The 25,338-nt window shown below is 48.1% G+C and overlaps 3 non-coding genes across 3 annotated transcripts; 1 reads left to right on the top strand and 2 right to left on the bottom strand.

Moving 5' to 3' along the window:
* Window positions 1-2,350: 2,350 nt before the first annotated feature.
* TRNAV-AAC (transfer RNA valine (anticodon AAC)) lies at window positions 2,351-2,423 on the top strand. Its single transcript has one exon. It is a non-coding gene; the product is annotated as a tRNA-Val (tRNA).
* A 2,960-nt stretch (window positions 2,424-5,383) lies between these two features.
* Window positions 5,384-5,455, bottom strand: TRNAC-GCA (transfer RNA cysteine (anticodon GCA)). The gene has a single exon. It is a non-coding gene; the product is annotated as a tRNA-Cys (tRNA).
* A 10,378-nt stretch (window positions 5,456-15,833) lies between these two features.
* Window positions 15,834-15,915, bottom strand: TRNAS-GCU (transfer RNA serine (anticodon GCU)). The gene has a single exon. It is a non-coding gene; the product is annotated as a tRNA-Ser (tRNA).
* Window positions 15,916-25,338: the final 9,423 nt, after the last annotated feature.

Here is a 25,338-nt window from a genome sequence, read left to right as displayed (position 1 = left end):
CCTCCTGACGTGTTAAACTTCTGAATATTTTATTTTTATTGCATTTGCAACTCATTTCATTATTTTGATGCAGAATTTGTATGCATGATTTTCTCTGTCATATAAGGTGATACATTTGCAGGCTAGGATCTGTACATCTGTTTTTATTCATGCCAGAAATAATCAAAACCTCAACAGGTAGTGATCAATGGCTCCATGTCTAGTTGGCAGCCGGTGTCAAGTGGAGTGCCCCAGGGGTCGGTCCTGGCGCCGGTTTTGTTCAATATCTTCATAAATGGTCTGGAGGATGGTGTGGATTGCACTCTCAGCAAATTTGCAGATGATACTAAACGGGGAGGAGTGGTAGATACGCTGGAGGGCAAAGGATAGGATACAGAGGGCCCTAGACAAATTGGAGAATTGGGCCAAAAGAAATCTGATGAGGTTCAACAAGGATAAGTGCAGGATCCTGCACTTAGGACGGAAGAACCCAATGCACAGCTACAGACTAGGGACCGAATGGCTAGGCAGCAGTTCTGCAGAAAAGGACCTAGGGGTGACAGCGGACGAGAAGCTGGATATGAGTCAGCAGTGTGCCCTTGTTGCCAAGAAGGCCAATGGCATTTTGGGATGTATAAGTAGGGGCATAGTGAGCAGATCGAGGGACGTGATCATCCCCCTCTATTCGACATTGGTGAGGCCTCATCTGGAGTAGTGTGTCCAGTTTTGGGCCCCACACTACAAGAACGATGTGGATGAATTGGAGAGAGTCCAGCGAAGGGCAACCAGAATGATTAGGGGTCTGGAACACATGACTTATGAGGAGAGGCTGAGGGCACTGGGATTGTTTAGTCTGCAGAAGAGAAGAATGAGAGGGGAATTGATAGCTGCTTTCAATTACCTGAGAGGTGGTTCCAGAGAGGATGGTTCTACACTATTCTCAGTAGTAGAAGAAGACAGGACAAGGAGTAATGGTCTCAAGTTGCAGTGGGGGAGGTTTAGGTTGGATATTAGGAAAAACTTTTTCACTAGGAGGGTGGAGAAACACTGGAATGCGTTACCTAGGGAGGTGGTGGAATCTCCTTCCTTAGAAGTTTTTAAGGTCAGGCTTGACAAAGCCCTGGCTGTGATGATTTAATTGGGGATTGCTCCTGCTTTTGAGCAGGGGGTTGGACTAGATGACCTCCTGAGGTCCCTTCCAACCCTGATATTCTATGATTCTATGATTAAATACAAAAGTTTATTTCCTTTAAGCATATAGAATTTTTTTTTTAATTTTAACAGTAACTGAAATATACTAAGATCTAGAAATTGAACGGCCACCAACACAGGGTGGACCAGTCTTAACTAGTGTTACAGTGAGAAACAGCGTTAGACTGTTAACCCGAGTCCTTTAGTTCAAAGGTCATTTTCTCGACTTTGTCCTCATGAATTGAAGCGCAGCATTAGAGAGATCCAAAGACTCGCCAATGGCATTTTCAAGTGATAAAATAGTAAGTGATGTCGGTCTTTCATTGGCCATCATAGACTGAACATATGTTTTAATGAGCCTGAGCTTCAAGGCGAGGGTAGCTCTGTCCACCTCCTTCCCCTGTGCTGCTGGGCACCAAGTCCCTGGTGGCCAGTAGTTAAAGCCAGGAATACAGGGTGGGGTGCCAAGTGGCAGCAGGACTCTTGCCACCAGGGTTCAGCTGCCCAACTTCCTCCCCATGCCGCTAGGCCCCAGTCGCCTTCAGCCACCAGGTAACCCAGGAACTAAGACAGGAATGGGGTGAGGAAGCAAGTCAAGCTGAGCAAGGCAGGCAAAAATTCATCTTGCCTTCATGGGCCACTCACAGTGAGGTCTTTTTTGTGTGCCATGGCTGACAAAAACATCCCAGACAGAGAAACAGCAGGCCAAACACAAACCTAGTAACTGTCAAAGTAGCTTAGCCATGAGCGCATTAGACTGAAGATTTAAAGGTCCCTGCTTCAATCCCAGGCTTCGGCATGTTGTTTTGTCCCTTTGTGTGCAGGGGTGGGCTGTTTTCTGGAAGTGCAGCGGTGCCTTTATCCGCCGTGAGTCCCTCATTTCGGGTTCTGCAGCAGGAAAAAGCAGCGTGGGCTTGTGCACCCAGGTGGCCCACCTGAGCTTTCTTTCTTCTCTTGCTCTTTCTCGGCAAGGGGAAGAAAAAGAAGCTCTCCTTCAAGCTGGAGTCACAAGGGAGACATAAAGACGACTTCCTGAGCGCCGGCTCCAGTCCTTTGCTCTCCCAGCTGACCTACCGAAGGGCTGCCGCCACTTTCTCCAGGTCTGCCCATCAGTGTGTGCCCGGGTGAGAGCCAGCCAAGTGGATGGAATGTGAAGGGAGGGGCAGAGCTCTGTGACAGAGTTTCTGTAATGTAGTGGTTATCACGTTTGCCTAACATGCCAAAGGCCCCTGGTTCGAAACCAGGCAGAAACATGATGGCTTACTTTTTCTAGCTCTCCAGCAAGGCGCTCCTACTTCTACCACTGGCCTGTCCCTGGGGTAACCCCGACCCCCGCAGGACAGAGGGTGGTGAAATGGGCTGAGAAATCTACATGGTCTAGGCCAGTCACCTTTTGGAGTCTTGTGGCTTGGCCTCCTCTGCCCTTGGGCGTTGGCCTATGGAGGCCGGCTCTTCCGGCTGCCTCCTTTGCGTGACTTGTCAAAGGAGGGAGTGAGGCAGGAATAGGGCAAAAGAGGAAAGTCATGCTGAGGAAGGCAGGGCAGAAGCTAAGTGCCTCAGTGGGGTTAGCAGAGCGTCACCGTTCGTTCTGCCAAAGCCAGGGGCCGTGCGGTTGGCTGCTGGGAGGTAGAATCCTGTGCCTGCCTCCTGGTTTCCCAGGGATGGCTACTGGCAGTCCAGGAGAAGAAGTGGGGTTCCGGGTGGAAGGAAAAGAAGCAATGGTTAGGCCAAGTGGGATCCTTTCTCATCAGGATAGTGTGCTGTGGTGGGCCTGGGAATTGCCTGTGAGCAGTGGATGGACATGTTCCAGTGAGAATGCTGCTCCTTTCTGGCCTTCACTGCTGTGCCAGTATACAGGGTGAATAAGCCTGGAGTTTCTTGAGCAGATGGTGTCGTTTCTTCTGGTAATCCTCAGTGGGATCAGAGGATAATGGCTTGTAGAATGTGGAGTTAGAGAGCTGCCTAGCAGCCTCTTGTTCATATTCCAACTTAGTCATGATGACGACAGCACATCCTTTGTTAGCCTTTTTTATTATGATGTCAGAGTTGTTCCAGAGGCTGTTGATTTCTATTGTGTGTATACAGGAAGGTTTGAATGTGTAACAGGTACGTTTGGTAAAGCTTAGTTATTTTATGTTTGTAACAGGCTCTTGCCCACCTCCAGCAGAGTTTTCAATCACATACTATGGCAACTTACCAAATGTCATGCAAACTAGTCCATTCCTCCCCATAGTCAATCTCTGACCAGAATGTTAGAATGAGGCAGAGAACTGGGAAAGTATCACAATAGGAATACATTAAAAAGTGGGATTAATCAAAGATGGGATGCAGACAGAGCCTGTTCTATAGCTGGTGAAGTGACAGGGACACACTCCCACTCGTGCTGGTTCTGAAATAACAAGAGAAGAAGGTCAAAGAGAATGAGCTCATGTGGGAGCTCTAGGCAGCTGCCCTGTCAGTGCATCACACACCTGGGAGGTGTTACACAAAACACAGCACTTCCCCTCTGGAAGAGAAACCCTTCCCCCCACTGCCACCACTTCATGATACTATCCATGGGGCTGTTTGTTCTGCAGGACTTTGATCTCTCTGGGTGGTCCACGGTGATTCATAAAAGAGCCATTAGGGGAGCAGGAGTCATCCCAATAGAAATCTCTTCACTTCTTTCTCAGTGCACCTTCTTAGCCCTGGCTTTGGGTGCTTTGAAGTTGGCTCTACAGTCTTGATGTTAGGTGGGATCTTGACCACCTTCTGGGGCTTGGCAGATTACACCTTTTGAGGGCTTTTCTCTGCCTTTTTGGTCCCCCCTGCAGTCACCGTATTCTGATGATTATTCCTAGACATGGGCGTGGTGGTCTTCCTGGGGATCTTGGCAGCTTTAGCCAGCTTCTTGGTGGCTATATTCCTGCTCAGAGCCACTGTCTTCTTCTCATGCCATGTCCTTGTCCTAGCTGCTGGTTGAATGTGAAGGAGGCAAGGTGCTGGTGACTTTAGCCTGCACCAAGTTGCCTTTGCTCATCAGACTCCTGAACCCCAACTGGATGTGGTTCTTGTTCTTCTGCACAGCATAGCTGTTAGGGGGCTTATTCCTTCCCACACTTCCTTCCCTGGTCCTTCTTGCATAAACAGAGAGCAACAATACCCGAAGTCCAAAGGTGCAAACAATTCGATGTTTATTGGGATGAACTTCCAGCAAGCATGATTCCAGTTTCCTTCCTTAGTGTCCCCCTTCCCAGTTCTGACACCACAGAGCCTTACACCTGTGTCCCTGTTCCCATTTCCCCCTTTAGCTAAATATGATTCCAATTTCCCCGCCCAGGAGTTCTGCTTAGCTATCCCGTAACCAATCATTTTCCTGAAATTTAACTAACCAATCCTAACATATTGTAACATGATTATGGAACCAATTATATCCCACCACCTTAATTAGTTTACACCCAGCAAAATTAATTATACAGCGGACAGAAACAATCACAGAACTAGACAGAGATGATACAGAGAAACAATAGGGAAATGGGGACTACAGTGATAGAACAAAGACAAAAATGAGGATTGCACATCCCAGCTATTGATAAGTGAGTTCTTGCCAGACAGGATGCTATCAAACTAAGTTTCCTTTTACATCTTCTAGGCACTTCCCTTTCTCTGGAGGCGATAGGCATTATCAGGACAGGATTGTATTACTATCAGCCCAATAGCACCTGATTTCAATGTGACTAGGTTGGAATCTGAGGAGGTGACCTTTCACTTCCCAGCTTATGGCTGCCTCTGCTGCTTAGCCAAAGGCCTTAGCCCTAAGCACAGGGCCTCAGACTGTCACAGTAAGAGAAGGCTCTTACACCGGCAGACAGTGATTTTGATTCTTTCTTTTATACCTCTAGAACTAGCCAAGTGATAAGAATACACCTAAATTCTTAGAGTACAGGCCTTTACAGACAGGCCTGAATATCTATATCCTAACAATATCCCCTGGAGAACACGGATCTGCAAATGTGTATTCATATTATACCTTTGTTTAATTTATGAAAACATAAACTAGACACAGAAGACTGGAATGATTTCAGTTGATAGCCAGGTTTGCTATGTTTTTATGCACAGTGAAACATTGAGGGTTTACAGTCATTTCAAGAATCCTCATACAGTGGAATTCATGAACATAATGGAGAATGGAAATAAAAATGTTTTCCTTTTTTTTAAAAAAAAAGCGCTTATAGGAGGGCACTTGAATTTGAACCACAGACCACTTGATTTGCAGTCAAACACTCTACCACTGAGCTATACCCCCATAACAACAGTGGGCTGGAGTCATGATCTCCAGGACTTTGAAGGACAGACCCTGCTTCAGCGATCTCCTTTTCTACTCCCAGACCACAGGTGGTTTTAATAATGGGGTTTGATTAAACTTCATATATGTGGTAAACACCACAATTTGCACACCAAATGACATAGCTTCTCCCACTGACATTGCTCCCACCTTCTGGGGAAGTGAATTAACTACACTGACAGGAAAACTCTCTCCCATGTTAAGGAAAAGTTAGCACATGTGACTCCATTTTGGTTTGGGGCCCACCATTGTCTAAAAGCAAGCACATCATGCACCAGGAGGAGTGTTCCTTAGATACTGCATTCCTATGAAAACCCTCCTCTTTGTCTCCAGCCTGCCTTGACTCCCGGTATCTGTTCTTTGTCTGTCCCTAACTCCCTATCTCCTGGCCTTTGATGTGAGGCCTCCCATCCTGATAATAAAAGTTACTGATGCATGGCTTTAGGACCATGCTGTGTAATTAACATACTAGTTTAGCACTAGTTTAGATAGGTGGTAGATAAGAAAAGGGTTTGTTTATTGGCTAAGGTTTCCGATGCACGAGGGCAACATGCTTTGCTAAAAAGTATATAACCTTTGTACAATCTGTATTCGGGGTCCCCTTCTGGCTAGCAGAGGGGCACCACGCTTGAGCGTAATAAACTTGGTGTTTTTGGGGAACTCTGCAGTTTTGGACTTTGTTTATGTGCCTCAGGCTAGATTCGAACTGTGCGTGACCTACCAGGTATAATTTGTAGCAGTTTTCAGAGTAACAGCCGTGTTAGTCTGTATTCGCAAAAAGAAAAGGAGTACTTGTGGCACCTTAGAGACTAACCAATTTATTTGAGCATGAGCTTTCGTGAGCTACAGCTCACTTCATCGGATGCATACCGTGGAAACTGCAGAAGACATTATATACACACAGAGACCATGAAACAATACCTCCTCCCACCCCACTGTCCTGCTGGTAATAGCTTATCTAAAGTGATCATCAAGGTGGGCCATTTCCAGCACAAATCCAGGTTTTCTCACCCTCCGCCCCCCGCCCCAGAAACTCACTCTCCTGCTCGTAATAGCCCATCCAAAGTGACCACTCTCTTCACAATGTGTATGATAATCAAGGTGGGCCATTTCCTGCACAAATCCAGGTTCTCTCACTCCCTCACCCCCCTCCAAAAACCACACACACAAACTCACTCTCCTGCTGGTAATAGCTCATCCAAAGTGACCACTCTCCCTACAATGTGCATGGTAATCAAGTTGGGCCATTTCCAGCACAAATCCAGGCTTTCTCACCCGCCCCCCCCTCCCCCCGAGAAACACACACACACACACATTGTAGGGAGAGTGGTCACTTTGGATAAGCTATTACCAGCAGGAGAGTGAGTTTGTGTGTGTGGTTTTTGGAGGGGGGTGAGGGAGTGAGAGAACCTGGATTTGTGCAGGCAATGGTCCACCTTGATTATCATACACATTGTGAAGAGAGTGGTTACTTTGGATGGGCTATTACCAGCAGGAGAGTGAGTTTGTGTGGTTCACTTCCCTCCTCAGTTTCACCCAGAGACACAATTTCCTTTGCACAGATCCATGAACAGCAAAACCTTTCTGTGTCTCTAGTCTGAGCGAGGGCATTCAATTGCATTGAAACCTTCTCTCCTGCAATGGCAACTGTCGGACAGAGGGGAAGTGGCCACCTTCAGCCCTGACAGTGAGATATTCCCTCTCCTCTTTCTTCATGCTGCTGCTGTTATTCCATGAAACATGACCGATGGAATAAAAAGCTAGGGTTTACTCCAGGGTGAGGAAAGAAAGGAGCCACCAACTCCCCAAAAAATCTCAGTGACCCAAAGAAAACCCACCCCTGCTATTGGAGATACAACAAGAAAAGGGACTGTCTGAATTGTCAAAGCAGGAACTGAACAATCTACAGCAAAATCATTAACCACAAACACACTCTAACCCTGCTCCAGCCAGTAGGGAAACGGGCAGAAATTCTCACTGTTCAGCCATGGCCACACTTACAGAACTGCAAAGCAGTGAGTGTGCTGGGTAAGCTGGTCTGAGCAAACAATTGGAAATGACCATTCAATGAGAACAGAACCATAGTGTAGAAAAGCCCCTGTATTAAGTGGTTTTGGCTGAGTGCTTAGGGAGCTGGCCTAGGAAACCATGGGGGTCTTTCTGTGGAGGTTTGGTTCTTGCCAACTAGGGAAGACTGGTGTGTGGTGTCTTCATGGCTGTACCTTCAGTGCCTGAGCACCCAGGGAGCCAAGTCTAGTCTTCCTCTCAGGCCAAGGACAAGTCTACATTTCAAACATTGAGTCTACACTGCTGCAGCTCGGTAATGAAGATGCTCTGTGCCAGGGTTTCTCAAACTTCATTTCACTGCAACCCCCTGCTGCCAAAGAAACTTACTACATAACCCCGGGAAGGGGGACCAAACACCAAGTCCCTCCACACTGGGCCGGGGGGAGCTAAAGCTGAAGCCCAAGCCCTGCCCCACTGTGGGGAGGGCAAAAGCAAAGCTTGAGGGCTTCAGCCCTTGGTGGCGGGTAATCTGACTTTTGGCTTCAGACCCAAGCCCCACCCAGTCTAACGCCAGCCCTGGTGACCCCATTAAAACAGGGTCACGACCGGCCTTGGGATCTTGTCCCACAGTTTGAAAACCACTGCTCTGTGCTGATGGGTGTTACGAATTACACCTGATAGGACACGCACAGTTTGAATCTAGGCTGAGGCACATAAACAAAGTCCACAACTGCAGAGTTCCCCAAAAACACCAAGTTTATTACGCTCAAGCGTGGTGCCCCCCTGCTAGCCAGGAGGGGACCCCGAATACAGATTGTACAAAGGTTATATACTTTTTAGCAAAGCATGTTGCCCTCGTGCATCAGAAACCTTAGCCAATAAACAAACCCTTTTCTTATCTACCACCTATCCCTGCTTGGTGCATTCCTCGTGCTAAACTAGTATGTTAATTACACAGCATGGTCCTAAAGCCATGCATCAGTAACTTTTGTTATCAGGATGGGAGGTCTCACATCAAAGGCCAGGAGATAGGGAGTTAGGGACAGACAAAGAACAGATACCGGGAGTCAAGGCAGGCTGGAGACAAGGAGGAGGATTTTCACAGGAATGCAGTATCTAAGGAACACTCCTCCTGGTGCATAATGTGCTTGCTTTTAGACAATGGTGGGCCCCAAACCAAAATGGAGTCACATGTGCTAACTTTTCCTTAACAGTCCTCCCTTTTTTTTGTACGTCAGTGTCATAAATATAAAGGGAAGGGTAAACCCCTTTGAAATCCCTCCTGGCCAGGGGAAAGCTCCTCTCACCTGTAAAGGGTTAAGAAGCTAAAGGTAACCTCGCTGGCACCTGACCAAAATGACCAATGAGGAGACAAGATACTTTCAAAAGCTGGGAGGAGGGAGAGAAACAAAGGATCTGTGTCTGTCTGTAGTCGTCTTGGCCGGGGACAGAACAGGAATGGAGTCTTAGAACTTTTAGTAAGTAATCTAGCTAGGTATGTGTTAGATTATGATTTCTTTAAATGGCTGAGAAAAGAATTGTGCTGAATAGAATAACTATTTCTGTCTGTGTATCTTTTTTGTAACTTAAGGTTTTGCCTAGAGGGGTTCTCTATGTTTTTGAATCTAATTACCCTGTAAGATATATACCATCCTGATTTTACAGGGGGGATTTCTTTATTTCTATTTACTTCTATTTTTTATTAAAAGTCTTCTTGTAAAACACTGAATGCTTTTTCATTGTTCTCAGATCCAAGGGTTTGGGTTTGTGGTCACCTATGCAAATTGGTGAGGCTTTTTATCCAACATTTCCCAGGAAAGGGGGGGTGCAAGTGTTGGGAGGATTGTTCATTGTTCTTAAGATCCAAGGGTCTGGGTCTGTAGTCACCTAGGCAAATTGGTGAGGCTTTTTACCAAACCTTGTCCAGGAAGTGGGGTGCAAGGTTTTGGGAAGTATTTTGGGGGGAAGGACGCGTCCAAACAGCTCTTCCCCAGTAACCAGTATTAGTTTGGTGGTGGTAGCGGCCTGTCCAAGGTGTAATATTTTGTACCTTGGGGAAGTTTTGACCTAAGCTGGTAAGGATAAGCTTAGGAGGTTTTTCATGCAGGTCCCCACATCTGTACCCTAGAGTTCAGAGTGGGGGAGGAACCTTGACAGTCAGTAAGCTACATCGGGGCTGAGTAACCATGCTGCAGGGTTAGCAACTGCTGACAGCACATACTGCAGCATTGTAGGCATACAAAAAACAACAGAAAAGCAATAACAGCCAAAAGGATGAAATACAAAATACACCATCTCCAAGCCCCCACATCCGGTAGCCATAGGGTGAGCCAGTTCCAGACCTCCTGGAATCCGGCGCTGGTATTTTCGAGGCTGAAGTGGTGGAATAGGGCTGCCTGTTGCTTGAAGATGTGGATATTTAGAAAAGCTGGACGTGCACAAGTCCATGGGGCCGGACGAGTTGCATCCGAGAGTGCTGAAGGAATTGGCGGCTGTGATTGCAGAGCCACTGGCCATTATCTTTGAAAACTCGTGGCGAACCGGGGAAGTCCCGGATGACTGGAAAAAGGCTAATGTAGTGCCAATCTTTAAAAAAGGGAAGAAGGAAGATCCTGGGAACTACAGGCCAGTCAGCCTCACCTCAGTCCCTGGAAAAATCATGGAGCAGGTCCTCAAAGAATCAATCCTGAAGCACTTGCATGAGAGGAAAGTGATCAGGAACAGCCAGCATGGATTCACCAAGGGAAGGTCATGCCTGACTAATCTAATCGCATTTTACGATGAGATTACTGGTTCTGTGGATGAAGGGAAAGCAGTGGATGTATTGTTTCTTGACTTTAGCAAAGCTTTTGACACGGTCTCCCATAGTATTCTTGTCAGCAAGTTAAGGAAGTATGGGCTGGATGAATGCACTATAAGGTGGGTAGAAAGCTGGCTAGATTGTCGGGCTCAACGGGTAGTGATCAATGGCTCCATGTCTAGTTGGCAGCCGGTATCAAGTGGAGTGCCCCAAGGGTCGGTCCTGGGGCCAGTTTTGTTCAATATCTTCATAAATGATCTGGAGGATGGTGTGGATTGCACTCTCAGCAAATTTGCGGATGATACTAAACTGGGAGGAGTGGTAGATACGCTGGAGGGGAGGGATAGGATACAGAGGGACCTAGACAAATTGGAGGATTGGGCCAAAAGAAATCTGATGAGGTTCAATAAGGGTAAGTGCAGGGTCCTGCACTTAGGATGGAAGAATCCCATGCACAGCTACAGACTAGGGACCGAATGGCTAGGCAGCAGTTCTGCGGAAAAGGACCTAGGGGTGACAGTGGACAAGAAGCTGGATATGAGTCAGCAGTGTGCCCTTGTTGCCAAGAAGGCCAATGGCATTTTGGGATGTATAAGTAGGGGCATAGCGAGCAGATCGAGGGACGTGATCGTTCCCCTCGATTCGACATTGGTGAGGCCTCATCTGGAGTACTGTGTCCAGTTTTGGGCCCCACACTTCAAGAAGGATGTGGATAAATTGGAGAGAGTCCAGCAAAGGGCAACAAAAATGATTAGGGGTCTGGAACACATGAGTTATGAGGAGAGGCTGAGGGAGCTGGGATTGTTTAGCCTGCAGAAGAGAAGAATGAGGGGGGATTTGATAGCTGCTTTCAACTACCTGAAAGGGGGTTCCAAAGAGGATGGCTCTAGACTGTTCTGAATGGTAGCAGATGACAGAACGAGGAGTAATGGTCTCAAGATGCAGTTGGGGAGGTTTAAATTGGATATTAGGAAAAACTTTTTCACTAAGAGGGTGGTGAAACACTGGAATGCGTTACCTAGGGAGGTGGTAGAATCTCCTCCTTAGAAGTTTTAAGGTCAGGCTTGACAAAGCCCTGGCTGGGATGATTTAACTGGGAATTGGTCCTGCTTCAAGCAGGGGGTTGGACTAGATGACCTTCTGGGGTCCCTTCCAACCCTGATATTCTATGATTCTATGACCTCCAGTTCTCCCTGCTTGTTTCCAAGGCTTTGTGCATTCGTATATAAGCACTTGAGATAACCTGCTGATCGCCCCTCATTCTCAGTATGAGGTAGGAGCCCTCCCCTCACAGACATTCCTGCCTGTGCTTCCTCCCGGTATCCCGCTTTCCCACTTACCTCAGGGCTTTGGTCTCCTTCCCCCGGTGAACCTAGTTTAAAGCCCTCCTCACTAGGTTAGCCAGCCTGCTGGCAAAGATGCTCTTCCCTCTCTTCATAAGATGGAGCCCGTCTCTGCCCAGCACTCCTCCTTCATGGAACACCATCCCATGGTCAAAGAATCCAAAGCCTTCTCTCCGACACCACCTGCGTAGCCATTCGTTGACTTCGATGATTCGACGTTCCCTACCCAGGCCTTTTCCTTCCACGGGAAGGATGGACGAGAACACCACTTGCTCCTCCAACTCCTTTATCCTTCTTCCTAGAGCCACGTAGTCCGCAGTGATCCGCTCAAGGTCATTCTTGGCAGTATCATCGGTGCCCACGTGGAGAAGCAGGAAGGGGTAGCGATCCGAGGGCTTGATGAGTCTCGGCAGTCTCTCCGTCACATCGCGAATCCTAGCCCCTGGCAAGCAGCAGACTTCTCAGTTTTCCTGATCAGGGCGGCAGATAGATGACTCAGTCCCCCGGAGGAGACAGTCCCCGACCACCACCACCCGCCTTCTCCTCTTGGAGAGTCTCCTTCTGCTTTCTCGCCCCAGACATATCATCTGGTCCACTCTCCGCAATGGTACCTGTGGTGAGAACATGAAAGCGGTTAGTTACCTGTGTCTGTGTTACTGGAACCCGGACATTCCGCTTACCTCTTCTGGAGGTCACATGTTGCCAAGCTTCTTCACTGGCCTCTTGGCATCGAGACTGTCTGGTTAGTCCAATGTACATGGCAGAGGGGCATTGCTGGCACATGATGGTATCTCTCAGGGGGAGGGATAAGTCAGGGTTTGAGCATTGGCCTGCTAAACCCAGGGTTGTGAGTTCACTTCTTGAGGGGGCCATTTAGGGATCTGGGTCCGAAATTGGGGATGGGTCCTGCTTTGAGCAGGGGGTTGGACTAGATGACCTCCCTGAGGTCCCTTCCAACCCTGATATTCTGTGATCACGTTGGTAGATGTGCAAGTGAACTACCCCTGATGGTGTGGCTGATGTGGTTAGGTCCTATGATGGTGTCCCTTGAATATGTGGAAATGTCAGTTTGTTCTCTCTTCCTGTGCTATCTAAGCTAAGAGGAAGAGACATTTCCTGCATAAGATTGTTGAGAGGCAAGAAAGTGCATTTCATTTTAGGCTCACCATATAAACAAAAAAGTACACTTAAGGTAGTAAGATCAAGCACCCAACATGGGGCTCAAAGCCATGACCCTGAAACTAAGAGTCTCACGTTCTACCAACTGAGCTAGCCAGGCTGTCTGTAGCACTTCTTCAAAGGCACAGTCAGAGTGTGAGTTGAGATTCCTTTTCTGACATTTGCCTTCTGTCTTCATTCCTTCACTCTCCAGCTAGCAAGCAGGGGCTATTACAAGGCTGGTTAGATGCTGGTTTCTACATCAGAGAGCTGGGGTTGATTTACCAGCTGGTCAGAGAAACAAGCACGGGAGGGGGGAATTTAGTGTTCTCCCACCATGGGGAGATGCTCTTTGACTCACATAGTGGGGGAGAGTCAGAAAAAGCTTCTCAGCTCCCAGAGAGGGGGTAGACAAGTTGGTTCCCCCCAAGCCACACACACATTTTTGCAGGACATCAGACCTCCTGCAGAGAAGCTTCTCAAAGAATATGTGGCCCCAGGAATGTCAGAGAAGGGAATCACAGTTTGCCTTACGAGGTGGGTGAGGGAAACCTGTAGGTCCTTAGGCCCCTCCAGCATCTGATGAAACCATTTGTGGGAAAGAGTCTGGGGTAGCCGAGCAGGACAAGGAGAGGACAGAAGGGCTTGCAGCTGGTGTGCAATCCCCACGCTCCCAGTGGCCCAAAAGAAGCAGGGTTCAGCACTTTGTCAGCTTCCTGAGAGTGCAGCGCTGACAAAATGAGACCTACACTAAGGGGCAGATAAAGCCATGAGACGTGTGAAAATGAATCAGCCTTCCATCAGGTGGTATCAACTCCCCTCTCTGGGTTTCTATCCCAGAAATACTTTCAGCTCAATGATTTTTTCCCCTGAGAGAGGCTCCAGATTATAAACAGAAGAAGAAGCGGAGAGGAGTGCACTGGGGTCAATGAAAGCAGAGGAAAATTGCTCCTCTGGTGATTTCTTTGTTTTGCTCCTGTGATTCTGATGGAGGACCTGGAAGCATAATTGAGATTGTGACACCATGTCGTCCATTTTTGGGGCTCGGTTTGTGACACTGAGCACAGGGGATCCTTCACTCTCTCTTCTTGTCCCTTCAGGGCAGTGGAGACTGGAGCAGCGTCTGAGATTGGCGAAGTAGGAGCCTGAGAAAGCCAAAGCTGGTTGTCAGAAAGAAATGGCCCTACATGGTCCTTTAAGTGGTGGGCTCTGGGGTTTTAACAGCCGAGTCGTGGGTTCGATTCCCACAGGGCAATGAAAGTTTTTAAACAAAAATCTCCATTCATTCCACATTTGAAATTGGGAGCAAAAGAGGGCTCCTTGTCCTTATCAACAAGGGAGAGAATGGCTTTTTTCTTAGCAAATATTTTTAAAGGGCACTGACTCGAGCTGCAGATCTCATTTCATTTCTATTTACAATGGAATGATTCTTTCTAGTATAGACAGAAATTCTTCAGCTAGCCTTGGATTCCACAGGAATACTAGAAGCAATGGTGTCTAACTAATACCTGCCTTTTTTTCAGAGAACAGGAATATCTGAGTTTTCCATGGACATTTCCCGTCCAGCACCTTGGGCCTCATCCAACAATATAGGAAACCGACATGCAGCCAAATACATGGAAAGTTTCTCAGCAAAGGGTTCACTGAGCAGGCCAGGGGAAAAGTTTTGCCAGAACACTTGGTTATAATATCCCACCCTGACCTTAAATGGAAAGCAAGGAGATGACTCTCAGAGCACACAACCAGAGTAGGTAGGGCACCCACTTACGACTCAAACCCACCGATTATGAGTCTCACGTTCTACATTGTCAATGTACTGCGCCCTTCTCCCTCCACCTGTATATTGAATAGCTAAGCCTGCCTCCCCTCAAGCCATGTCAAGTCTCTTCTGGATAAGGAGCATGGAATTTACCTAACTAGGTGGCCTGAATGCACAGCTTTGGAAGATCTTTGAATTCCCTCCAACTTCTACCATAAAATGCTAAGCAGTTGGTTTTGTAATGTTACTGGAGAGTTTAAATCATAGAATCATAGAAACAATAGAAATGAGGCCGTTTCTCAGGTAGAAGACAACAATTGTGTCAGAAGGAAGCCCCATAGTTACCACTGTCATATAATGATGATATAGTTTGTACAACATGTGTCTTGTGAGGTATCATTGTAAAAGTTGTGATCTGTTGAACGTTAATACCTGGTTGGATGGTGTGTGCTATCCTTTTTTGTCTGGGAGGTGATGAAGTTTTCCTCTGGGTGCGTTATTGAAATATGTTCTGAGGTTGGGAAGTGCCCACCACCAGCCTTTCAGGTGCGACAATGGAAAAGCTAGGCTCGCTGCTGGCCCATTAAAGGTATCCACTCTCGCAAGGTCTATCCCAGGAACCGTGTATAATGCAGACTTCTCCAAGATAACACAGAGACAATGGACACTGCTTGACTCAAATCCTAGCAAAGGAGCTTTCTAGAAAGTTGGAAGAAACTATGAAAGAGGGGAAGAGACATCATGACTTGGCCTCGCTCCCCCACAACTCAACACCTGGAAACAAATCAGGAGGACAAAGACTGAACTGAAATAATTCAGAGATCAGAAGAGAATAATAATAATTCACTCAAATCAAAGTCCCCAAACAGACTAGTATTGGTTTTTCAGAAGAAAATTTTCAATTTGGGGGATTTTGTTTTCCCAGCCAGACCTTGCCAAGGGAAGCAGAGAGAAAATGTTTGAGTTGCCTCCTTCAGAACAGCTGGGCCTGGACACTCTAGCTGTGGGTCACTGTCGTGGCCTTGCTGTGGATGGGGGCATTTTAATAATTTGGGGTGCTCCCAGGGTGTTTGGGGGAGATTATGAGGATATTACCTTTTGAGATAAGATATAGAGAGCTACACAATTCTTTCAGCACCACATTTCATTTGAAGCAGGGGATCTGAGTACCTGAGAAGGTTTTTGTTTGCAGGAAGCACCATGGTTTGGTCTGTCATTGTACCAAAGGGGGATATGGTTGTTTGTAAAGGAAGAGAGAAGACTGAACGCCTTCGATGAGGATGGGATTCGAACCCATGCGTGCAGAGCACAATGGATTAGCAGTCCATCACCTTAACCACTCGGCCACCTCATCTGAGCTGTCAGGAAAAGGACAGGAGGAGAAATCTAAGGCCAGCAGATATAGGGCCAATAAGGAGTTTTTAAATACTAAGCGTAAGCAGGGTCTGAATGAGCTCCCCTCTCACATCTAGTGAGGAGCTGGGGGGAAAAACTTCAGGAACAGACCGTTTGCATAGACACGCCTACTCTGCCTAGGTACACAGCGTGATGGAGCCACTTTGCCAGAATGACCCGTTTTGGCTGGTGTCAGGTTACAATTCACTTTAGCATTCAGTGAAATGAAATATTATCCTTCCTGTATGAGTGAAGAGCAGCAGAACATACCTAGTCCACCTTATGGAGGTGCTAGGTGGGTGAGGAATACTTTTTATTGGACTGCATAGAAGTGATTGAGGACTTCACCTAAACCAGTGGTCCCCAAACTTGTGCCCTCTTATCCGTGTCTGCGGCCCCTCGGAAGCTGCAGTCGAGAACCAGGGCTGGGAGTGGGGCTCTTGTTTCCTCGAAAGTGGGGTGCGGACGGGGGTAAGGGCAACGAGGCTGGGCCAGAAGCCAGGGGCCCAGGCTGAGGGTGGGGTTGGGGAATAGAATATCAGGGTTGGAAGGGACCTCAGGAGGTCACCTAGTCCAACCCCCTGGTCAAAGCAGGACCAATCCCCAATTAAATCATCCCAGCCAGGGCTTTGTCAAGCCTGACCTTAAAACTTCTAAGGAGGAGATTCTACCACCTCCCTAGGTAATGCATTCCAGTGTTTCACCACCCTCCTAGTGAAAAACTTTTCTAATATCCAACCTAAACCTTCCCCACTGCAACTTGAGACCATTACTCGTTGTCCTGTCCTCTTCTACCACTGAGAATAGTCTAGAACCATCCTCTTTGGAACCACCTCTCAGGTAGTTGAAAGCAGCTATCAAATCCCCCCTCATTCTTCTCTTCTGCAGGCTAAACAATCCCAGCTCCCTCAGCCTCTCCTCATAACTCATGTGTTCCAGACCCCTAATCATTTTTGTTGCCCTTTGCTGGACTCTCTCCAATTTATCCACATCCTTCTTGAAGTGTGGGGCCCAAAACTGGACACAGTACTCCAGATGAGGCCTCACCAATGTCGAATCGAGGGGAACGATCACGTCCCTCGATCTGCTCGCTATGCCCCTACTTATACATCCCAAAATGCCATTGGCCTTCTTGGCAACAAGGGCACACTGCTGACTCATATCCAGCTTCTCGTCCACTGTCACCCCTAGGTCCTTTTCCGCAGAACTGCTGCCTAGCCATTCGGTCCCTAGTCTGTAGCTGTGCATGGGATTCTTCCGTCCTAAGTGCAGGACCCTGCACTTATCCTTATTGAACCTCATCAGATTTCTTTTGGCCCAATCCTCCAATTTGTCTAGGTCCTTCTGTATCCTATCCCTCCCCTCCAGCGTATCTACCACTCCTCCCAGTTTAGTATCATCCGCAAATTTGCTGAGAGTGCAATCCATCCACCATCTATCTCCATTTATGAAGATATTGAACAAAACCGGCCCCAGGACCGACCCTTGGGGTACTCCACTTGATACTGGCTGCCAACTAGATATGGATCCATTGATCACTACCCGTTGAGCCCGACAATCTAGCCAGCTTTCTACCCACCTTGTAGTGCATTCATCCAGCCCATACTTCCTTAACTTGCTGACAAGAATACTGTGGGAGACCGTGTCAAAAGCTTTGCTAAAGTCAAGAAACAATACATCCACTGCTTTCCCTTCATCCACAGAACCAGTAATCTCATCATAAAAGGCGATTAGATTAGTCAGGCATGACCTTCCCTTGGTGAATCCATGCTGGCTGTTCCTGATCACTTTCCTCTCATGCAAGTGCTTCAGGATTGATTCTTTGAGGACCTGCTCCATGATTTTTCCAGGGACTGAAGTGAGGCTGACTGGCCTGTAGTTCCCAGGATCCTCCTTCTTCCCTTTTTTAAAGATTGGCACTACATTAGCCTTTTTCCAGTCATCCGGGACTTCCCCGGTTCGCCACAAGTTTTCAAAGATAATGGCCAATGGCTCTGCAATCACAGCCGCCAATTCCTTCAGCACTCTCGGATGCAACTCGTCCAGCCCCATGGACTTGTGCACGTCCAGCTTTTCTAAATAGTCCCTAATCACCTCTATCTCCACAGAGGGCTGGCCATCTCTTCCCCATTTTGTGATGCCCAGCGCAGCAGTCTGGGAGCTGATCTTGTTAGTGAAAACAGAGGCAAAAAAAGCATTGAGTACATTATCTTTTTCCACATCCTCTGTCACTAGGTTGCCTCCCTCATTCAGTAAGGGGCCCACACATTCCTTGGCTTTCTTCTTGTTGCCAACATACCTGAAGAAACCCTTCTTGTTACTCTTGACATCTCTGGCTAGCTGCAGCTCCAGGTGCGATTTGGCCCTCCTGATAACATTCCTACATGCCAGAGCAATATTTTTATACTCTTCCCTGGTCATATGTCCAACCTTCCACTTCTTGTAAGCTTCTTTTTTATGTTTAAGATCCGCTAGGATTTCACCATTAAGCCAAGCTGGTTGCCTGCCATATTTACTATTCTTTCGACTCATCGGGATGGTTTGTCCCTGTAACCTCAACAGGGATTCCTTGAAATACAGCCAGCTCTCCTGGACTCCTTTCCCCTTCAAGTTAGTCCCCCAGGGGATCCTGGCCATCCGTTCCCTGAGGGAGTCGAAGTCTGCTTTCCTGAAGTCCAGGGTCTGTATCCTGCTGCTTACCTTTCTTCCCTGCGTCAGGATCCTGAACTCAACCAACTCATGGTCACTGCCTCCCAGATTCCCATCCACTTTTGCTTCCCCCACTAATTCTACCCGGTTTGTGAGCAGCAGGTCAAGAAAAGCACCCCCCCTAGTTGGCTCCTCTAGCACTTGCGCCAGGAAATTGTCCCCTACGCTTTCCAAAAACTTCCTGGATTGTCTATGCGCCGCTGTATTGCTCTCCCAGCAGATATCAGGAAAATTAAAGTCACCCATGAGAATCAGGGCATGCGATCTAGTAGCTTCCGTGAGCTGCCAGAAGAAAGCCTCATCTACCTCAGACTCCCACCATAACATCACCCTTGTTGCTCACACTTCTAAACTTAATCCAGGGACTCTCAGGTTTTTCTGCAGTTTCATACTTCAGCTCTGAGCAGTCATACTGCTCCCTTACATACAGTGCTACTCCCCCACCTTTTCTGCCCTGCCTGTCCTTCCTGAACAGTTTATATCCATCGATCACAGTACTCCAGTCATGTGAGTTATCCCACCAAGCTCTGTTATTCCAATCACATCATAATTCCTTGACATCACCAGGACCTCCAGTTCTCCCTGCTTGTTTCCAAGGCTTTGTGCATTTTTATATATGCATTTTAGATAACCTTCTGATTACCCCTCATTCTCAGTATGAGGTAGGAGCCTTCCCCTCACAGACGTTCCTGCCTGTGCTTCCTCCCGGTATCCCGCTTGCCCACTTACCTCAGGGCTTTGGTCTCCTTCCCCCGGTGAACCTAGTTTAAAGCCCTCCTCACTAGGTTAGCCAGCCTGCTCTCAAAGATGCTCTTCCCTCTCTTCGTTAGGTGGAGCCCGTCTCTGCCCAGCACTCCTCCTTCATGGAACACCATCCCATGGTCAAAGAATCCAAAGCCTTCTCTCCGACACCACCTGCTTAGCTATTCGTTGACTTCCACGATTCGACGGTCTCTACCCAGGCCTTTTCCTTCCACAGGGAGGATGGACGAGAAGACCACTTGCACCTCAAACTCCTTTATCCTTCTTCCTAGAGCCACGTAGTCTGCAGTGATCCGCTCAAGGTCATTCTTGGCAGTATCATCGGTGCCCACGTGGAGAAGCAGGAAGGGGTAGCGATCCGAGGGCTTGATGAGTCTCGGCAGTCTCTCCGTCACATCACGAATCTGAAGAGCAGGGGCAGAGTGGAGCTGAGTGGTGCTCCCTCCCTGCCCTCCATGGGGGCTGGCTCAGGCCCTGAGGTGCCCCCATGAACATTCCTCTGTGCCTCCCTAGGAGGCATACCCCACATTTTGGGGACCACTGACCCAACTCGCTAAGCAGAGACTAGTGATGCCAAAGCCCAGGGAAAGGTAGAAGAAGTGCAGGGACCCCGGCACTGGAACCATGGCCCTGCCCCCCCCCCGCCTGAAGCCCCACCCTCTTCACGCCTTCCACCCATGGCCCCATCAACTACGTCATCTCTGTTCCACCCCTTCCCCCACTGCCCCACCCTGCTCGCTCCTTAACCCCCCCGTGGCCCTGAGACCAGAGAAGCTCTGTGCCCTGGCTGCAGTCCCCCGGCCATAGCAGGGAGCGAGAGCACCTCCAGCCCTGGGGCCGACATAGGAGAGACTTCTCCAGGGGGCCTAATTTGGCCAGGGGCCCTAATCATGGGCCCCATTGGCCAATGTGGCAACCCGCCACTGCCCCCTTGGCAACACAGCTTTGGGGAGGCTGTGCCCTCTGCCAGCGTAGTGTCAGAAACTGCTTCCTGGGGCGGGGGGCTCCCAGATTTCTCCCTGCTTCTTCCCAGCTCAGCCCCTCCCACAGTGTTCCTCCGTGGCCCCATAGAGGGTTGCGGGGGAGCGAGGAGCAACACGAAGTGTTCCATGCATCCTGGTCACTTTCCCCACCTGGGCTGTGCTCAGAGGCGAGCATCAGAAGCTGCTTCTCTCTGCCCTCCCCTTATACAGCCCAGGGGAGGAAAGTGACCTGGGTGCAGGGAGCTCTGAAGTCACTCCTCACCCCCCTCAAGCCCCGCAGCCCCTAGGGGTGCCCGGAAGAGCAGCATTCCAGAGAGAAGAAGGCAGCAATGCCAGCTGCCCCATGCACACAGGTCAGTTTCCCCACATGGGCGCAGGAGGGGTACAGCAATTATGGGTGAAGGAGGGGAGTATGGGAATTAAGAGCAAAGGGGACACAGTGTAGGGGTTAGGGCACAGGAGGGGGCAGGGGTTGGGGTGAAGGAGGTGCAAGGGTTGGGAGTGCAGGAACTAGGGGCAAAGGGGGAGTGGGGAGCCCACAGGGGCCTGGGGCAATGGGTGTGCCAAAGTACAAGTTTTGCCCAGGGTGCCATTTTCCCTAAGGCTGGTCCTGGGGAGGAGTTTCCCCATTGATAACATTTCTTGCTGGGAGGAGGAAGAAGAGAAAAGAGGTGTTTTCTCTCTCTCTTTCCTCTCCATTTTTTCCCATTCCTTCAATTCCAGAATTCTCCCTTGTATTTCAGACTGGGATTAAAGGCAGCTCCAGACTTTCCCTCTCTCCCTTCTGGGAAATCAAGTTCAAGATTTTACAAGGAGCGAAAGAAGCCTCAATTCCGCATCTGAATTAATAAAAAGAAAGGGAGGACTTGTGGCACCTTAGAGACTAACCAATTTATTAGAGCATAAGCTTTCGTGAGCTACAGCTCACTTCATCGAATGCATACCGTGGAAACTGCAGCAGACTTTATATATACACAGAGAATATGAAACAATACCTCCTCCCACCCCACTGTCCTGCTGGTAATAGCTTATCTAAAGTGATCATCAGGTGGGCCATTTCCAGCACAAATCCAGGTTTTCTCACCCTCCACCCCCCCACACAAATTCACTCTCCTGCTGGTGATAGCCCATCCAAAGTGACAACTCTTTACACAATGTGCATGACAATCAAGTTGGGCTATTTCCTGCACAAATCCAGGTTTTCTCACATCCCCCCCACCCCCATACACACACAAACTCACTCTCCTGCTGGTAATAGCTCATCCAAACTGACCACTCTCCAAGTTTAAAACCAAGTTAAACCAGAACATCTGGGGGGGGGGGGGAGGAAAAAACAAGAGGACACAGGCTACCTTGCATAATGACTTAGCCACTCCCAGTCTCTATTTAAGCCTAAATTAATAGTATCCAATTTGCAAATGAATTCCAATTCAGCAGTTTCTCGCTGGAGTCTGGATTTGAAGTTTTTTTGTTTTAAGATAGTGACCTTCATGTCTGTGATTGCGTGACCAGAGAGATTGAAGTGTTCTCCAACTGGTTTATGAATGTTATAATTCTTGACATCTGATTTGTGTCCATTTATTCTTTTACGTAGAGACTGTCCAGTTTGACCAATGCACATGGCAGAGGGGCATTGCTGGCACATGATGGCATATATCACATTGGTGGATGTGCAGGTGAAGGAGCCTCTGATTGTGTGGCTGATGTTCTTAGGCCCTGTGATGGTGTCCCCTGAATAGATATGTGGGCACAGTTGGCAACGGGCTTTGTTGCAAGGATAGGTTCCTGGGTTAGTGGTTCTGTTGCGTGGTATATGGTGGCTGGTGAGTATTTGCTTCAGGTTGGGGGGCTGTCTGTAGGCAAGGACTGGCCTGTCTCCCAAGATTTGTGAGAGTGTTGGGTCATCCTTCAGGATAGGTTGTAGATCCTTAATGCGTTGGAGGGGTTTTAGTTGGGGGCTGAAGGTGACGGCTAGTGCCGTTCTGTTATTTTCTTTTTTAGGCCTGTCCTGTAGTAGGTGACTTCTGGGAACTCTTCTGGCTCTATCAATCTGTTTCTTCACTTCTGCAGGTGGGTATTGTAGTTGTACGAATGCTTGATAGAGATCTTGTAGGTTTTTTGTCTCTGTCTGAGGGGTTGGAGCAAATGCGGTTGTATCGCAGAGCTTGGCTGTAGACGATGGATCGTGTGGTGTGGTCGGGGTGAAAGCTGGAGGCATGTAGGTAGGAATAGCGGTCAGTAGGTTTCTGGTATAGGACGGTGTTTATGTGACCATCGTTTATTAGCACTGTAGTGTCCAGGAAGTGGATCTCTTGTGTGGACTGGACCAGGCTGAGGTTGATGGTGGGATGGAAATTGTTGAAATCATGGTGGAATTCCTCAAGGGCTTCTGCCCCTCCACCCCCATGAACATGATACAGTTCTGTGGTGACCTAGAATCCTATTTTCGACGTCTCTGACTCAAGAAATATTTCCAACATACCTCTGAACAACATACTAACCTACAGAGACCTCCCTACCAACACTACAAAAAGAAGGATTCTGGGTGGACTCCTCCTGAAGGTCGAAACAACAGACTGGACTTCTGCATAGAGTGCTTCCGCTGACATGCACAGGCTGAAATTGTGGAAAAGCAGCATCACTTGCCCCATAACCTCAGCCGTGCGGAATACAATGCCATCCACAGCCTCAGAAACAACTCTGACATCATAATCAAAAAGGCTGACAAAGGAGGTGCTGTTGTCATCATGAATAGGTCAGAATATGAACAAGAGGCTGCTCAGCAGCTCTCCACCACCACTTTCTACAAGCCATTACCCTCTGATCCCACTGAGAGTTACCAAAAGACACTACAGCATTTGCTCAAGAAACTCCCTGGAAAAGCACAAGATCAAATCCGCACAGACACACCCCTGGAACCCCGACCTGGGATATTCTATCTACTTCCCAAGATCCATAAACCTGGAAATCCTGGGCGCCCCATCATCTCAGGCATTGCCACCCTGACAGCAGGATTGTCTGGCTATGTAGACTCCCTCTTCAGGCCCTACGCTACCAGCACTCCCAGCTACCTTCGAGACACCACTGACTTCCTGAGGAAACTACAATGCATCAGTGATCTTCCTGATAACACCATCCTGGCCACTATGGATGTCGAAGCCCTCTATACAACATTCCACACGAAGATGGACTACAAGCCATCAAGAACACTATCCCCGATAATGTCATGGCTAACCTGGTGGCTGAACTTTGTGACTTTGTCCTCACCCGTAACTATTTCACATTTGGGGACAATGTATACCTTCAAATCAGCGGCACTGCTATGGGTACCCGCATGGCCCCACAGTATGCCAACATTTTTATGGCTGACTTAGAACAACGCTTCCTCAGCTCTCGTCCCCTAATGCCTCTACTCTACTTGCGTTATATTGATGACATCTTCATCATCTGGACCCATGGAAAAGAAGCCCTTGAGGAATTCCACCATGATTTCAACAATTTCCATCCCACCATCAACCTCAGCCTGGTCCAGTCCACACAAGAGATCCACTTCCTGGACACTACAGTGCTAATAAACGATGGTCACATAAACACCACCCTATACCAGAAACCTACTGACCACTATTCCTACCTACATGCCTCCAGCTTTCACCCCGACCACACCACACGATCCATTGTCTACAGCCAAGCTCTGCGATACAACCGCATTTGCTCCAACCCCTCAGACAGAGACAAACACCTACAAGATCTCTATCAAGCATTCTTACAACTACAATACCCACCTGCGGAAGTGAAGAAACAGATTGACAGAACCAGAAGAGTTCCCAGAAGTCACCTACTACAGGACAGGCCTAACAAAGAAAATAACAGAACGCCCCTAGCCATCACCTTCAGTGTTAGGATATAGATATTCAGGCCTTTCTGTAAAGGCCTATACTCTAAGAATTTAGGTGTATTCTTATCGCTTGGCTAGTTCTAGAGGTATAAAAGAAAGAAATCACTGTCTGCCGGTGTAAGGGCCTTCTCTTACTGTGACAGTTTGTGGCCCTGTTCTTAGGCTAAGGCCTTTGGCTAAGCAGCAGAGGCAGCCATAAGCTGGGAAGCGAACGGTCACATCCTCACATTCCAAACTAGTCACACTGAAATAAGGTGCTATTCGGCTGTTAGGAATACAATCCTGTCCTGATAGTTCCTATCACCTCCAGAGAAAGGGAAGTGCCTAGAAAATGTAAAAGGAAACTTAGTTTGATAGCATCCTGTCTGGCAAGAACTCACTTATCAATAGCTGGGATGTGAAATCCTCGCTTCTGTGTTGTCTTGTCATTGTAGTTCCCACTTTGCTATTGTTTGTCTGTATAATCTCTGTCTGGTTCTGTGATTGTTCCTGTCTGCTGTATAATTAATTTTGCTGGGTGTAAACTAATTAAGGTGGTGGGATATAATTGGTTACATAATCGTGTTACAATATGTTAGGATTGGTTAGTTAAATTTCAGGAAAATGATTGGTTAAGGTATAGCTAAGCAGAACTCAAGTTTTACTATATAATCTGTAGTCAATGAGGAAGTGACTGGGTGTGGGTGGGGGTGGGCATGGGCATGTGGGTAAGGGAGATGGGAACAGGGAATGGGGGTAAGAAAACTGTAATCATGTTTTGCTAAAGGGGGAAATGGGAACAGGGAATGGGAGTAAGGAAGCTGGAATCATGTTTGGCTAAGGGTAGAAATGGGAACAGGGACACAGGCGTAAGGCTCTGTGGTGTCAGAGCTGAGAAGGAGGATACTAAGGAAGGAAACTGGAATCATGCTTGCTGGAAGTTCACCCCAATAAACATCGAATTGTTTGCACCTTTGGACTTCGGGTATTGTTGCTCTCTGTTCATGCGAGAAGGACCAGGGAAGTAAGTGGGTGAAGGAATAAGCCCCCTAAC

The sequence above is a fragment of the Lepidochelys kempii genome, chromosome 28, assembly GCF_965140265.1.
Source record: "Lepidochelys kempii isolate rLepKem1 chromosome 28, rLepKem1.hap2, whole genome shotgun sequence".
NCBI classification, from domain to species: Eukaryota; Metazoa; Chordata; order Testudines; family Cheloniidae; genus Lepidochelys; species Lepidochelys kempii.
This window is presented reverse-complemented; position numbering and strand designations above follow the sequence as displayed.